The sequence below is a fragment of the Hordeum vulgare genome, chromosome 3H, assembly GCF_904849725.1.
Source record: "Hordeum vulgare subsp. vulgare chromosome 3H, MorexV3_pseudomolecules_assembly, whole genome shotgun sequence".
Classification (NCBI taxonomy): domain Eukaryota; kingdom Viridiplantae; phylum Streptophyta; class Magnoliopsida; order Poales; family Poaceae; genus Hordeum; species Hordeum vulgare.
Genome location: NC_058520.1, coordinates 458,979,656 through 458,998,082, shown reverse-complemented (window position 1 = coordinate 458,998,082; position 18,427 = coordinate 458,979,656).

Here is an 18,427-nt window from a genome sequence, read left to right as displayed (position 1 = left end):
TTTGTTGTTGATGTCAACATCGAACAACGGTATTTCAGTTGCATATGTGGTAAATTCTTGAAAGATGGGATTGTGTGCAGCCATGTCTTGAGGGTTCTTTCTCATCTAAACATGTAAAAACTACCTGAAAAGTACTACATAAACAGATGGAGACCAAAATATACTAAAGATATAAGGGACAAACGGTTCAACGTGCCTGTTGAGCTAACACCTGGCAGTCAACACTTGAGGTACACACTTTTTAAATCCCATGAAAAAGCACCTTTAAAATCCCAGGTTTGCCTTGGACAACTTTCACTTGCGGCCTAAGTTAGAACACTTGTAGTTGTGATCTATCTTACAAAACTTTTAGTTGCGTCATGCGATGGAAAACTTGCAGTTGCGGCCTAACTTGGAAAACTTGCAGTTGAGGCATGCGTTGGAAAACTTGGAGTTGTGACCTGCCTTGGAAAACTTGCAGTTGCGACCTGCCTTAGAAAAAAATAGTGGCGACAAAATGACCGGGGGCCATGCAACCATGAAAAAACACCTTTAAATCCCAGGTTACGACCTACCTTGAAAAACTTTCAGTTGCATTCTAAGTTAGAAAACTTGTAGTTGCGACCTATCTTACAAAACTTATAGTTGCGACCTAACTTGGAAAACTTGCAGTTTTGGCATGCGTTGGAAAACTTCCAGTTGTGGCATGTGTTCGAAAACTTGCATTTGCGACCTGCCTTGGAAAACTTGCAGTTGCGACCTTCCTTAGAAAAAAAGAGTGGCGAAAAAATGAACGGGGGCATGCAACCATGAAAAACCACCTTTATAAACCCGGGTTGCGGCCTGCCTTGCAAAACTTTTATTTGTGGACTAAGTTAGAAAACTTGTAGTTGCGACCTATCTTACAAAACTTGGTATCGCGGCCTGTCTTACAAAAAGTTGTGGTTGCGATATGCGTTAGAAAAGTTGTAATTACGGACTAGAAAAGTTGCAATTACGGTCTTTACGAGTTGTAGGCGGCCTTACAAAATCTTGCAGTTGTAGCTGTCTTGCAAAAAAATCCAATTACAACAACGCCCCCGAGAAAACATGCAACTATGACAAAATCGCATTACAATCGCAAAAGTTGTGGCCTGCCTTAGAAAAAAATAGTTGCAACAAATGACATGTAAGTAGTTACAATTTGGGGTGCTATTATTTTTAGACTTCTTTAATAACAAATTAGAAAAAATCAACAAAAAATGTGAACTAGGGAGGATGAGTCAACTAGGAAGGATGAGTCAACTAAAAAGTGAAACGATACTTATTATCGATAAAGATGAAAAAACAAAAATAAAATTGTTACCACAAATTGAATTGACCGCTGTGATTCTTTTTACTTTAAAAAATGTACTTGGGGCATAGACCCAATAAAAACATGCATTTGCAAAAAAGATCTCATGTTAAAAAGTCATAGAAAAACCATTTCGCTCCTTTACCAATTCATTTTCATCACAACCAGACCTCTCTATTAAAAACAAATTATTTTATTAAACTTATAGGATTCGAGATAAAAAAACTTAAACAAAGCATGGGCATGAGATTCCGACCATGGGGAAACCACAAAAGAACTAAACTACATCGACAGCCAAAAAATAACTTTGCATCATATCCTATCACATATACTTTTTGCCGCCACGACCAATCTGCTGAGCATTCACCTCGCCAAGCATGCCATGAAGTCACCCACAGATAAGTTTACAAATTAAAAGGGAGAAAAATACAAAAAAACAAAATATAAATTTTAAAAAAGATACCAACTCCACATAACATATAACACATATAGCACATTATACCGCAAAAGCATTATTAACTACTAAAGTCTGACTTCATCATTCTGAAAACACCCTCGCATATGACACATATAAGCTAGGAGTTGTGTCCTAATCACTGGGAGATAACTGATTACAACACACGCACACACATAAAAATAACCCACTAGTTTTGTCCTAGTTATTGTCACATAACTAGAAAGATAGTAAAGTACTATCTTCTGATGTTGTAGTGCCCCTTCTTTTATTCTACTGGCGTGTTCAAGAGATCCACAACAACAATCATGTTCATGCCTCCTGCGTCATTGTATATGAATCTGCAACCAATAGCTTCACCTACTTCAAACTTTTCCTGGGATGCAAAAACACCCCAACCTTTGCTTAACACCATACGTCCGTCAATATCTGTTTTGTAAGAAAGTTTGGTGCACAACCCAGCTCCGGGGCAAATGCCAACAACACCACTTGAAGGCATGTTCAATGATTCAACCACTTTCTTAGGGATTTTGTTAGGAAAAATAACACCGAAAAAATCATTTTTAGACAACTAAAAACAAAAAATAATTACTTGGGGTGTACAAACACTTACCATGAGCTTGCTTTTGACATTATTCTCTGCGAGGCGGTGCACAAAAGGCAATCCAATGAACCCGTTCTTGATGGTAAGCACAACATCCAGCCTCGATGCTTCTGCTTCACTCAACATGACATTCCTGTTGTAAGCAATATCTGGATGACCTGCTTCCATGTGTTCATCATTTAGCACCTCCTCCTCTCGGACGACACCTACACCGCCTTGATCCTCATCGACAACAAGGACCTCATGTGGCTCCTCGTTGTTTCCAGCAGACAGACTATTGCCATAGCATACATACGCCTTAACCATGCGCTGAGATGCATTGAAAACAACAAGCTCACCATGCCCAAGATTGAAGTCAGCAATGAACTTTATCCAGTCATCACCGCCCATCACTGTGGTATTGTACCCTCTCTACACATCGAGCAATAACCTACGCCCGTGTGCTTTGAAATTCAAGAACACTCCATTTATTTGCCCCAGGTTGTCCCTCACAGAGCATGGTAAGATCTAAGAAAAAGGACAAAAAAACAAAAAAAGGAAGGAAAATGTTTAGTAAACATAGCAGAGAAAAAATAAGAAATTCAAACAATTGAAAAAAACATGGAACGAAAACTAAAAAACTTATTGTGAAGAACTCAGCAGCATTGTTCACAAACATTCCCCAAGTCTCTGAAGTGTCGCCATCACAAAAACAATGGCACGCTCGGCAAACCATCCCGTCATACAAATTTCAGAAGAAGAAAAAGTAAATATCACTATTGCTTTTTGGAGGCTAGTAAGTTGCAGCTTACACATAAACCAGAAACCTTCTACAAAACACACACTCTATATAATCAAAAACAAAAACAAAAATGTTTAGTACAAAAAAATCAGATTTTTGATTTTATGAGACTAGTAAGAAGAAACAAAATGATTTAAATAAAGAGGACCAAAAGGTCACCAAAATGTTAAAACACTTGGTAGATTAGTACTTCACGTTAATTATGATTTATGCACTATTTTCAGTATTCACCCCTCGTAAAAATTAATATGTCGTATATAGCAAAATAGAACAAGGCAATACCAACCTACTGCAAGGACAACCACTCAAAAATCACACCGGCACTCACACCAAACAATCAGAAAAAACTAGCTACAAAACATCATTACAGTCCACATGTTGCCACTTCATTGAGCATCAAAGAGAAAATAGAGTTATCCTTTCCTCATTACTAAACACCCCCCGCCCTACTAAAGAAAGAGCATGTGTGTTACCACTTTCCACTAATATTCCCTTCCTCATTGTAAAAACTCACACCACTTCAGCTAACCAAATTAACAAAAACTTGGAGACAACATAACATAGAGAACATCAACCTACAAAATCTCTCAACTTGAATTAAACTATCATATATAGCAAATAAGAAGGCACTACCAACCTACTACAACGACTAACCACTCAATCACACTTGACGCTGAGACCAACAAAATCAGAAAAAACTAGCTAATGTTTCTTTCATCATTTTAAACACTCACACCACTTGAGTTAACCACTTTAACAAGACCTTGGAGAAACATATTCTAGAGAACATCAACCTACAATCTATAATATCTGAAAAAACTAAAAAAATGTATGACACAGTTCTTGCACAGGCAAAAAATGATCAAATAAATCATTATGCAGGTACGTCTTAAAAAACATAACATAGTTCCTCACATAATTGAAAAAAAGACAAGATTCCCTATAATCAAAACATCTACGAAAAAATAGACCCTGCATACGTATAAATGTAAAACAGAACCTACAACACCTACTCCATAAAAATGAACTAATCTATACTAGCAAAACCAAGATGCCTGAACAATGGGACGAAAATGCACTACGACCCCCCGTCTACAAATCCTACAAAAAAAAGATAGAGGTGCACATCATAAAAAATCTTCTACTGCTTTCCAAAATAAGAAAACAAACAGTATACCCTTAATAACATTTGTCACAAATTTTCTTGACCAAAACCCTATACCAACCCCATTGAGAAAAAGATGAATCAACCCCTTAAATCCCCTCCACATCCCCTCCTATAAGACAGAAATCTACATCTATCCCTAAGACAAACCTCCCCATTCTATACATCTGTACAAACAGTAGAAAAAAACTTTACCGAAACAAAATATGAAGCACAAAATGGGGGACAAATGCTTCACTTGAACAGGCGGCACACAGAACAGCTGACTCTTCTCCCCCTTTCAGCTCTCCTCCTTCCCAAAGAATCTAAAACTCCCCTCCTTCCAGCGAACAGAGGCGATGTGGTGGTGGGAGACAGCAGTGGAGAAAATGGGGAACGCAACAAACACAAAAGAGGTCGAACACATGAATCACGGTGTGAAAACGATCGAACGGTCGAGACAGCGAATGCGACCAAACATGAATCTTAGCTAGCTGAGTTTCAGCAAATCCGTTTTTTATTTTTCCAAGACTACGTATAGGCGTATCATATCTCCACTCCTAAAGTGGAATTGGTAACCAACATTTATAGTTTATTTTCGTCTCTCCTTCTATCTTTGTCTAGGTTTTCTTCGTCTTTCCTCCCACCACCCACTTTCATCCTTGTCCATCGGTTTATTTCTCTTCACTCTTTATTACAAACCAACACTTTTTTAACATATAACAAATCATGGATCAAAATTTCTTAAGTCATTCAAATCAATTGATCCCTCTCATTTGTACAATTTGTTTTAAAAACAAATAACAGATTTTTCAGGAAATGAATAATATCTACTCCAAAAGGGGCAATTGGTAGCCGGCGTTCCATGGTTTATTTTCGTCTCTTCTCCCACCTTTGTTTGGTTTCTTCGTCTCTCCTCCCACCACCCCATCCTACCCTGTTCCATCGGTTTATTTTCCTCTCCACTCTTTTATTACAAACCGGCAGTGTCCTAACGTATACCAAATCACAAACCTAACTTTCTTAAGTTATCCACATCAATCAATCCCTCTCATTAATGCAACTTGTTTTAGAAAGCAAACAACATATTTTCATGAATAAAATATCAGATTTTAGTCTAACTTTCCTAACTTATCCAAATCAATATCTCGTTAATGCATTTTGTTTTAGGAAACAAATAACATATTGTCAGGAAACAAATAACGGAGTTTAAGAAAATTAAGATCCAAATCATGACAAACAAATCTCATTATCTCTACTACTAATGTCGCACTTGGTAGCCTCCCCTTCAAGGTTTTTTTTGTCTTCCACTTTTGTATAGATTTTTTGTCTCTCATCGCATCTTGCACGCAGAAAAAATGCCATACAAAACCGTAACACCACTCCCTCGAGCGAGCAGATGGAAGCTTCTGCGTCCCACGACCCTACTACAATCATAAATTCCCAAAAACGTCAATCACGGAACCCCACGCCTTCCTAAAATGATCCACATGCATAAAAGTATTACAATCTTCCAAGGTAGTGGGATTAACATTAACTAAAGTCATGACCTCTCCAAACCCACTTTTATCAAAAAAATCATAAGATTGATCATTCTCCAAATACGTGGGATTCTTTTTACTTGAAGTTGACACTCTCCCAAATCCACTTCCCATATCATATTCATCAAGAGTGTTAAATAAATTATCAAGATCTTAAGAAGCATTATCGCCCCAATCATGATCATCGCAATAAGTAGTGGTCATGGCAAACTCATCAAATATAGCATCCACAAGCTTGTGGGTTTGCATATCATTAGCACAACTGATATTAATAGAATTTATAACAATATCATTGCAATCATGCTTTTTATTGAAAGGAAACATCGTGAATCACTTCATCATAATTTTCAGATTCACGAATCTCAAGCAAAACTTCATGGAGATAATCAAGTACACTCAACTCACAAGCAATTGGTTCATCATAATTGGATCTCTTGAAAACATTAGCAAGTGGATGAGGATCCATATCAATATATTTTTAACAAGCAAAGATGCAAGAAAATGGAAGGCACATCGTAACACAAGTAGACAAAAAGATATCCGGCGAGAAAAAAGCGAATAAAACGGCAAATTGGTGTAGTAGGGGAGAGGAAAACGAGAGGCAATAGGCAAATACAGTAAATGCAAGAGATGAGTTTGTGATGGGTACTTGGTAAGCTTGATATTGCTATGTATCCTCCCCGGCAACAGCGCTAGAAATCCTTCTTGCTACTTCTTGAGCTTGCGTTGATTTTCCCTTGAAGAGGAAAGGGTGATGCAGCAAAGTAGATAAGTATTTCCCTCAGTTTGTTGAGAACCAAGGTATCATTCCAGTAGGAGGAACAAGCAACCCCAAACCTTAGCACCTACACAAACAATCAAACACTTGCACCCAACGCTAAAAAGAGGTTGTCAATCCCTTCACGGTTATTTGCAAGGATGAGATGTGATAGATAGAGATATAAAAGATTGCTAGAAGTAAAAGTAAACCAACAGTAAATAAATGGCAGCAATATATTTTTGGTATTTTTGGTTTATAGATCTGAAAGTATAATATGGAAAATAGACCCGGGGTCCATAGGTTTCGCTAGAGGCTTCTCTGGTGAAGGAAAATACTACGGTGGATGAAAAAATTACTGTCGAGCAATTGATAGAAAAGCGAATGATTATGACAATATCCAAGGCAATGATTATGCATATGGGCATCACGTTCGTGTCAAGTAGACTAAAACGATTCTGCATCTACCACTATTACTCCACACATCGACCGACTCCTGCCTGCATCTAGAGTATTAAGTTCATGAAGAACAGAGTAACGCATTATGTAAGATGACATGATGTAGAGGGATAAACTCAAGCAATATTATGAAAACCCCATATTTTTATCCTCGATGGCAACAATGCAATACTTGCCTCGCTACCCCTACTTTGTGACTAGGTGAGGACACCGCAAGATTTAACCCAAAACTAAGCACTTCTCCCATTGCAAGAATTACCAATCTAGTTGGCCAAACCAAACCATTAACTCTAAGAGACTTGCTAAGATATGAAATCATGCATATAAGAATTCAGAGAAGATTCAAATAATATTCATAGATAATCTAAACATAAACCCACAATTCATCGGATCTCGACAAACATACCGAAAAAGAGTATTACATCGTATAGATCTCCATGAAGATCATGAAGAACATGGTATTGAAGAACAAAGAGAGAGAAGAGGCCATATAGCTACTAGCTATGGACCCGTAGGTCTGTGGTGAACTACCCATGCATCATTGGAGGGCAATATAGTTGATGTAGATGCCCTCCATGATCGATTCCCTCTCCGGCAGATTACCGGAAAAGGCTGCCGTCAGAAATCCTTCTTGCTACTTCTTGAGCTTGCGTTGGTTTTCCCTTGAAGGGGAAAGGGTGATGCAGCAAAGTAGATAAGTATTCCCTCAGTTTGTTGAGAACCAAGGTATCAATCCAATAGGAGGAACAAGCAAGGCCCCAATCTTAGCACCTACACAAACAATCAAACACTTGCACCCAACGCTAATAGGGGTTGTCAATCCCTTCACCATTATTTGCAAGGATGAGATATAATAGAGATAGATATAAAAGATTGGTAGAACTAAAAATAAAACAAAAGTAAATAAATGAAAACAATATATTTTTAGTATTTTGGGTTTATATATCTGAAAGTATAATATGGAAAATAGACCCCGGGGCCATAGGTTTCACTAGAGGCTTCTCTCATGAAGGGAAATAATATGGTGGGTGAACAAATTGCTATCGAGCAATTGATAGAAAATTGAATAATTATGAAGATATCCAAGGCAATGATTATGCATATAGGCATGACGTCCATGTCAAGTAGACCGAGACGATTCTGCATCTACTACTATTACTCCACACATCGGTCGACTCCTGCATGCATCTAGAGTATTAAGTTCGTGAAGAACAGGGTAATGCATTAGGTAAGATGACATGATGTAGAGGGATAAACTCAAGCAATATGATGAAAATCCCATCTTTTTATCCTCGATGGCAACAATGCAATACGTGCCTCGCACCCCTACTTTGTCACTGGTTGGGGGCACCGCAATATTGAACCAAAAAGTAAGCACTTCTCCCATTGCAAGAATTACCAATCTAGTTGGCCAAACCAAACCAATAACTCGAAGAGACTTGCTAAGATAGGAAATCATGCATATAAGAATTCATAGAAGATTCAAATAATATTCATAGATAATCTGAACATAAACCCACAATTATACGGATCTCGACAAACACACCACCATAGAGTATTACATCGGATAGATCTCCACGAAGATCATGAAGAACATGGTATTGAAGAACAAAGAGAGAGAAGAAGCCATCTAGCTACTAGCTATGGACCCGTAGGTCTGTGGTGAACTACTCACGCATCATCGGAGGGGCAATGGAGTTGATGTAGATGCCCTCCATGATCGATTCCCTCTCCGGCAGATTACTGGAAAAGACTCCCAGATTGGATCTCACGGGAACAGAGGCTCCCGGCGGCGGAAATTATTTTTTGGTCTCCTCCTCTTATTGGGGGAACATTTGGGAATTTATAGGCCAAGGATTAGGGTTAGGAGAGCCGCAGGGGGGCCACAAACCAGGGCACGCCCTGCAGGCTTGTCGCCCCCTGGCAGGTCTCCTGTCCCTTCTGCAAGTCTCGTAGATGTTTTCTGGTCCAAGAAAAAGCATTCCGGAGATTTTCCGTTTGGACTCCGTTTAATATTCCTTATCTGCAATACTCAAAATATGGAAAAACAGAAAGTGGCACCAGGCTCTAGATTAATAGGTTAGTCCCGGAAATAATATAAAATAGCATATTAATGCATATAAAACATCCAAAAGAGATAATATAATAGCATGGAACAATCAAAAATTATAGATACGTTGGAGACGTATGAGAGAGTGTGGCGGTAATAGGGATGCCCAATCCCAAAATGCAAAGAAAAATTATTTTAGGTTGTCAAATAATAAATTTCTTGCAAAGTATTGGTATGGACGGTACCCGTGGATGTGGTTAGCCGTGGAATGTGAAAGAATGGTGGAAAAGGAATAAACTTTATTTTTAGTTTGGGAACTGCCTATGATTTGTTTAGCATGGGAGATATTGGAAACTCTTAGTCGTTTTCGTTGACAGGAAAAGCATACCATCCAAAGTATTTTATCTCTAAATTTTTCACTTTGAGCTCTGGCACCTTTACAAATCCCTTCTTCCCTCTACGAAGGGCCTATCTATTTACTTTATGCATTTTTATTTCGAATTTGAGTCTCCATCTTCTCTTATAAAGCACCAACTAAGGAACACTATTATCATACTTGAGCATTGGATGTAGATAATATTTGGGTGTGTTGCATGAATGGATCAGTGATGGAGCATCATGGCCTAGGGATAGAATTATTTAGCATTGATATTTTGAGAGACTTGGTTGCTTGTTGATATGCTTGAGTATTGAAGTTTTCATGTCAAATTATAGACTATTGCTTTGCATCATCTGCAAGTCCATATGTCCATGCTAAAAAGAAAAGAATATGATGAACTTGTTAGGCGGCATTTGGTGACCCACAAGTGTAGGGGATCTACCATAGTCCTTTCGGTAAGTAAGAGTATCGAACCCAACAAGGAGCACAAGGAAATGACAAGCGGTTTTCAGTAAGGTATTCTCTGCAAGCACTGGAATTATCGGTAACAAATAGTTTTGTGATAAGGTAATTCGTAACGTGTAGAAAGTAATAACTGTATCAATGGTGCAGCAAAGTGGCCCAATCCTTCTGCAGCAAAGGACAAGCCTGGACAAACTCTTATATAAAGCAAAGCGCTCCCGAGGACACATGGGAATTATTGTCAAGCTAGTTTTCATCATGCTCATATGATTCGCGTTCGTTACATTGATAATTTGGTATGTGGGTGGACCGGTGCTTGGGTGCTGCTCTTACTTGGACAAACATCCCAATTATTGTTAACCTCTCTTGCAAGCATCCGCAACTATGAAAGAAGAATTAAGATAAAGCTAACCATAGCATTGAACATATGGATCCAAATCAGCCCCATACGAAGCAACGCATAAACTAGGGTTTAAGCTTCTATCACTCTAGCAACCCATCATCAACTTATTACTTCCCAATGCCTTCCCCTAGGCCCAAATAATGGTGAAGTGTCATGTAGTCGATGTTCACATGACACCACTAGAGGAGAGACAACATACATCTCATCAAAATATCGAATGAATACCAAATTCACATGATTACTTATAACAAGACTTATCCCATGTCCTCAGGAAAAAACGTAATTACTCACCAAGCATATTCACGTTCGTAATTGGAGGAGTATTAATAATCATTAAGGATCTGAACATCCGATCTTCCACCAAGTAAACCAACTAGCATCAACTACAAGGAGTAATCAACACTACTAGCAACCCACAAGTACCAATGTGAGGTTTTGACACAAAGATAGGATACAAGAGATGAACTAGGGTTTGGAGAGGAGAAGGTGCTAATGAAGATGTTGATGAAGATTGACCCCCTCTCGATGAGAGGATCGTTGGTGATGACGATGGCTTCGATTTCCCCCTCCGGATGGGAAGTTTCCTCGGCAGAATAGCTCCGTCGGAGCTCTAGATTGGTTATGTTGAAGTTCCGCCTCGAGACAGTGGCGCTTCGCCCCGAAAGTTCTCATATGATTTTTTCCACGTCAAAACCCTTCATATAGGAGAAGATGGGCACCGGAGGCCTGCCAGGGGGCCCACAAGCCTGTAGGGCGCGCCTAGGGGGGTAGGTCGTGCCCCCTAGCTTATGGCCACCTGGTGGGTCCCCTTATGTATTTATTTCGCCCAATATTTTTTATATATTCCAAAATAATTCTCCGTAAGTTTTCAGGACTTTTGGAGTTGTGCAGAATAGGTCTCTCGGATTTGCTCCTTTTCCGGTCCAGAATTCCAGCTGCCCGCATTCTCCCTCTTCATGTAAACCTTGTAAAATAAGAGAGAAAAGGCATAAGTATTGTACCATAATGTGTATTAACAGCCCATAATGCAATAAATATCAATATAAAAGCATGATGCAAAATGGACATATCAGCATTCCACATCAAAATCTGTTTTTATCATTTACCTACTCGAGGACGAGCAGGAATTAAGCTTGGGGATGCTGATATATCTCCAATGTATCTATAATTTTTGATTGTTCCATGCTGTTATATTATCATTCTAGGATATTTCATGATCATTTTTATAGCAACTTCATATCATTTTTTGGGACTAACCTATTGATATAGTGCCGAGTGCCAGTTGCTATTTTTTGTTGTTTTTTCTTTAATAGAAAATCAATACCAGATGAAGTCCAAATGCCACGAAACTTTTTGGAGATTTTTTTTGGACCAGAAGGAAACTTGAGGACGAAGGATAATCACAAGAGGAGGCCCACTAGGCACCAGGGTGTGCCCAGGGCCCCTCACGCGGCCTAGTGGGTAGTGGGGGCCTCGGGCACCTCCTCCGCCGTCTCTGAGCTCTATAAATACCCCAATATTCCAAAAACCCTAGAGGAGTTGACGAAAAAATCGTTTCAGCCACCGCAAGTTCTAGAAGCCACGAAATCCAATATAGAGCCCACTCCGGAGAGGAACACGATCATGGAGGGGCTCATCATCCTCATTGGTCCTCCTCCGATGATGTGTGATTAGTTCATATCAAACCTACGGGTCCGTAGGTAGTAGCTAGATGGATTTCTCTCTCATTTTTCTTCTCAATGCAATGGTCTCTTGGAGATCCATTTGATGTAACTCATTCTTTTGTGGTGTGTTTGTTAAGATCTGATGAATTGTTAGTTTATGATCAGATCTATGAAATTATATCCATTCTTGATTATTATAGCCTCGAATTTATTCACCGATATTTGGTTATTGTCTGGCCAACTTGATCTTTTATCTTGCAATTGGAAGAGGTGCTTTGTGATGGGTTCGATCTTGCAGTGCTCAATCTCAGTGACAGAAAGAGACATGACACGCATGTATTGTTGCTATTAAGGATAAAACGATGGGGTCTATTCCTACATGAATAGATCTTGTCTACATCATGTCATCATTCTTGTTGGATCGATAGAAGGGGTGTCTAGAGGTGGGGTGAATAGACTACTTGCATAAATTAAAATCCTAGCCTTTTCCCAATTTTAATGGTTGGCATATTTTAGCGATTCTAACAAGTATAGTGCACCCTACACATGCTACTCAACAAATGTGGCAGCGGAAAGTAAAGTCTTTGCACATGTAAGTAAGGAGTAGAGTTTAGGAAGATCAAATGTAAAGATCGACACGATGATTTTTGGCGTGGTTCTGATAGGTGGTGCTATCGTACGTCCATGGTAGTGGAGACTTCAACCCACAGAGGGTAACCACTGCGAGAATCCATGGAGGGCTCCAACCAAAAGGGGTCCACGAAGAAGCGGCCTTGTCTATTCCACCATGGCTCACGTCCACACAGGACTAGCCTCACTCTCACGATAGATCTTCACTAAGTAGGCGATCTCCTTGCCCGTACAAACTTCTTGCTTCAACTACACAACACGAAGTAGGAGGCTCCCAAGCGAAATCTAACCAATCTAGGAGGCACCACCCTCCAAAATATAATAGATGCGGTAGAATGATGAACTCCTTGCTCTTGTGCTTCAAAAGATAGTCTCCTCAACACTCGGTCACTCTCTCATAGATTTGGCATGGGTCGGAGAGATTTATTTTGTGGAAATCCACTTGGGAAGAGTAGAGATCAAGTTTCAAATGGTTGGATTGGAATCTCTTGATCTCAACACATGAGTAGGTGGCTCTCTCTCAGAAAAATAGATCTCGCAAGTGTAAGTGTGTTCTGAGTGCTTCCTCTACGAATGAGAGGAGGTGGAGGGGTATATATAGGCATCCCCCAAAATCCAACTGTTACAACATTATTGCCCAACACGATGACTCCGAAATGAATCTCGGTGGTACCGAGTTGCACTAAATGTGGCAACTTTTGAATTCTCGGTGAGACCAATATATGAATCTCGGTGGTACCGATATGATGACCTAGAGCATTTTCCAAATCTCGGTGAGACCGATACCAATCTCGATAATTCCGATTCTTGCAATTTCTTAAGAGAAAGTTGGTCACTTATCTCGGTGGCACCAATATTAAAGTTAGTGCTACCGAGATGGTAGGGTTTGGCAAAGGATCTGTGTGGTGGAAAATTGGTAGAACCGAGTGGAAAAAGTTGGTGGCACAGATTTTGCTGGTTTGGCTTTGGACAGAGATATTTTGTGGGAGAATGAGTGAATATTTTTGGTGGCTATCTCTAAGCACTTGAGCAAACAATTCATCATAATACCTCACCCCCTTTTAATAGTATTGTCTTTCCTATGGACTCAAAAGTGATCTCTCACAAATGTAAAATGTAGAGTCTTCTTGCTTGAAGCTTGAGCCAGTCCTATTCCTTTATCAAGGGGCATCTCCTCACAATCCTTTGGCCAATGCTCTCTGTGGACTATACCTGAAATATACTAGGTAAAATTGTCAGTCCAAGAGACAATGCATGTTGCCATGAATTATCAAAACCACCAAGGGAGTATATGTGCTTGCTATCTCCCTTTTTGCTAATTGATGACAACATACAATCAACGCTTCAAATAAAGATAAGCATTAGAATATGACAGCTTTGAAAAATACATGACTAGTACAAGCTCCCACTAAATATGCGCAATCCCTTTTTAAAGGATAGTTGCTTTGGACTGCATGGGCACACACATGGTAGAAGTACAAGACAAGTCATATAAATCTTGGCTATATGCATCAAACATATGTGAATGAAGAAATTCCATGTTCAAGACTCACTCTTGCAAACAATATGTGCAAGAGACAAGAGATCATCCTAAACAAGGATATGATGCGCATATTTACCTTGAGGTCCTTTAGCATCTTAGCATTAGGAGTAAACTTGGGAACAAATGTTAGATAACACAAGAGTATTCTATTGTAAAGATGCAAAGATCTTCAAAGGTACCAAGATATGGAGAACATATGAGAAATGTGACTTGATGATAAATATGTCTCCAAGAGAATTTGGAAATTTCTCCCCTAAGGATGAATATGTAAGGATTTATTTTTTTCCCTGAATTATAGCAGGTAGATATTAGGAGTAGGTAGGGTAAGACAAGTTCAATCCAAAGATAGCATTAAAACAATTATATCTCTCACCCCTTAATGGTATAACTCCTCTTGAGTATGTAAGGTTTGATATATCTCCCCTTTAGGTAGATCTCCCCTTAGGAACACATATCTCCCCCTTTGACTGAAGCTTATTGGAAGCTTTGATATTATATTTCTCCTCCTTTGTCATTAATTTCCAAAAAGGTCAGAGGGTAAGGGATCATTGAGAGAAAGGGGTCCTTGATTCGTCTCTCTTTGATAAGGGTTCCTTGAATTTGACTTTTCTCCCCCTTAAAATTTTGTTAAGAGTTCCTTGAACTATCTCCCCCTATGTTAGGGATCCTCGATGAATCTCCATCTTATATTGTGGGATCAGTGAGGATTTCTCCCCCTAGATAAATTTTCTCCCCCTCAAAAATTTTAGGAAATAAGATTATATCCTCCTTGGGCAAAAATGGAAATTTTCCATAAGAGCTTGGGAGATAATAAATCTTAGGATTAGTGATAATATTTCTCCCCCCTTAGAAAAAAATCCATAAATATCTAAAAGTCATAGGGAGTGATAAATTCGGGGTTACTGCTACGATAACAAAAGTCCTTCCCTGGCGCTAGGAATTCTTCTTGCTACTTCTCTTGTTTGCGTTGGTTTTTCCCTTGAAGAGGAAAGGGTGATGCAGCATAGGAGCAGTAAGTATTTCCCTCAGTTTGAGAACCAAGGTATCGATCCAGAAGGAGGGTCTCGTCAAGTCCAGAGTACCTGTGCAAACACAAACAAGCTTACACCCAACGCTTCAAAGGGGTTGTCAATCCCTTCAAGATTGTTTGCAAAGTGAGATCTGAAGGCGGAAAGTGCAACGAAGTAAAAAGTCTAAGGCTGAAAATATGGTGTGGAGTAGACCCGGGGGGGCATAGTGTTCACTAGAGGCTTCTCTCAAAATAGCAAATATCACGGTGGGTGAACAAATTACTGTCGAGCAATTGATAGAACCGCGCAAAGTCATGACGATATCTAAGGCAATGATCATACATATAGGCATCACGTCCGAGACAAGTAGACCGATACTTTCTGCATCTACTACTATTACTCCACACATCGACCTCTATCCAGCATGCATCTAGTGTATTGAGTTCATGACGAACAGAGTAACGCCTTAAGCAAGATGACATGATGTAGAGGGATAATCTCAAACCAATGATGAAAACCCCATCTTTTTACCCTTGATGGCAACAACAGGATGCGTGCCTCGCTACCCCTTCTGTCACTGGGTGAGGTCACCGCACGGTATGAACCCAAAATCAAGCACTTGTCCCATTACAAGAATCATAGATCTAGTTGGCCAAACAAAACTCACAACTCTAAGAGAATTACAAGGATATGAAATCATGCATAAGAGAGATCAGAAGAAACTCAAATAAGATTCATAGATAATCTGATCATAAATCCACAATTCATCGGATCTCGACAAACACACCGCAAAAGAAGATTACATCGGATAGATCTCCATGAAGATCATGGAGAACTTTGTATTGAAGATCCAAGAGAGAGAAGAAGCCATCTAGTTACTAGCTATGGACTCGTAGGTCTATGGTGAACTACTCACGCATCATCGGAGAGGTCATGGTGTTGATGAAGAAGTCCTTCATATCCGAATCTCCCCTCCGGCAGGGCACCAGAACGTGCCCCAGATGGGATCTTGCGGAGACAGAAGCTTGCGGCGGTGGAAAAGTACTTTCGATGATCTCCTGATTTTTTTGGGATTTTTAGGGAATTTATAGGCGCAACCCCTAGGTCAGGGGGCTCTCAGGGGGCCCACAAGCCTGTGGGCCGCGGCCTCCCCCCTGGCCGCGGGGTGGGGGCTTGTGGGGCCCGTGAGGCTCCCCTGCCTTGGCTCTCAAGCTTCCCGATCTTCTTCCGTTACGGAAAAAATCTTTTCGGGGATTTTCTTCCGTTTGGACTCCGTTTCAAAATCTTCTTTGAAAGGGGTCAAAAACATGGAAAAAACAGGAACTAGCACTTGGCACTGAGTTAATAAGTTAGTCCCAAAAAAATATAAAAGGTATGCAAAACATCCAAAGTTTGACAAGATAATAGCATAAAATCGTAAAACAATTATAGATACGTTGGAGACGTATCAGTTACCGACGCAATATGCTTCGGCACAACTGAGAATGATAGCAGACCTCTCGGAGAAATCGGTTAGACTGAGCTTCCCAAATCGGTGAGACCGAGTTGCAATGAAAATCAACTACTTAACTCAAAACTGACAGAAAATGTCCATAGACTTTGAAAAATGGAAATATCCAAAGATAAAAAATAAGTAAGATAAAAAAACACAAAAAAAAAATTTGTGTTTTTCTAAATATATACACACATGTAGACGAGAGTCGAATGGTTCCAAGAAAGCATGCAATGAAAAAGTGAACCATACGGGAATCTCCATCTAGATGTAGGGTGGTGACTAGGTCACCTTTATTAGAGTATATTAACTTGAGGAGTCAAGCAAGAATGCTTGATCATAGGGCATACTCATCGTTAAGCGCAAAATGGGGTTACCATTTTTTGATTGAGCTTTTTTAATGTCTTCATATCACTTGAGTTGCTTTACCTCATGACTTGGTGCAAATATTTATCAAGGATATGAGTACATTCCTTTGAATGATGTTGATGATGTGGCATGTAGGTAAACTTGTCATGGATGCTCAAAGTTGATGATGATCATTTTGAGTTGGGAGACATCCTTGTCTTTTTGGTTCACTTTTCACCTACATTGGTTAGTAACACAAGGAAGAACATAATATATCCAAATGACATGAGTGAATTTCATCATCATATAATTGTCAAGGATATGATTTTGTTGTCTTCTTCCTCCATCTCCGAAGAAGGGGTTGTTGATACTTGGTGATGACAAGATTGCTTTTGATGTGAGTTGATGGAAATCTTGTGGAATGTAGTTCTTCCAAGTACCTACAAAAGGTTAGATGCAATACAAGGGAGCATAATTTTCCAAGATATAAGATAGTACCATATTAATATCATCAAGGAATAAACAATCAAGCTCATGACCTTGCATGCATCTGAGTGAGTCTAGATCAAGGTTGAAGCATCAATGATGCTCAACTCACTCCTCAAATGACCAAACACTTTCTCATCAAGTGGTTTGGTAAAGATATCAACTAATTATTTGTCGGTACGAACATGCTTGAGATCTATATCTCCTTTACCAACATGATCACGAATGAAGTGATGTCGCACTTGAATATGTTTAGTTCGAGAATGTTGCACAGGATTATAGGCAATTTTAGAAGCACTTTCATTGTCACACAATAATGGAATATGTCTCACATGAATTCCATAATCCTTAAGAGTTTGAGTCATTCATAGTAATTGCACACAGCATGATCTGACGGTAATGTATTCCGCTTCGGCAGTAGATAAAGATACATAGTTTTTTTTTCTTGGATGACCAAGACACAAGAGATTCCCAAGAAATTGACATGTACCCGAGGTGGATTTTCTATCAACCCTATCTCTGGCATAGTCCGAGTCAGAATAGCCAACAAGATTAAAAGAAGATCCCTTGGAATGCCATATGCCAAAGTTTGGTGTATGTATCAGGTATCTCACGATTCTTTTCACAACCAATAGATGAAACTCTTTGGGTGTCGCTTGATATCAGGCACATATTCAAACACTCGACATGATATTCGGATGGGAGGCACATAGATATAGCAATGAATCGATCATTGATCGGTAAACCTTTTGATCAACCAGTTTGTCCTCCTTAGTGAGGTCAACATGTCCACTAGTAGGCATGGGGGTTCTCATACATTTGCACTCTTGCATGTTGAACTTCTTGATTAAGTCCTTGGTGTACTTGGTTTGAGAGATAAACATACCTTATCTCGATTGTTTGAATTG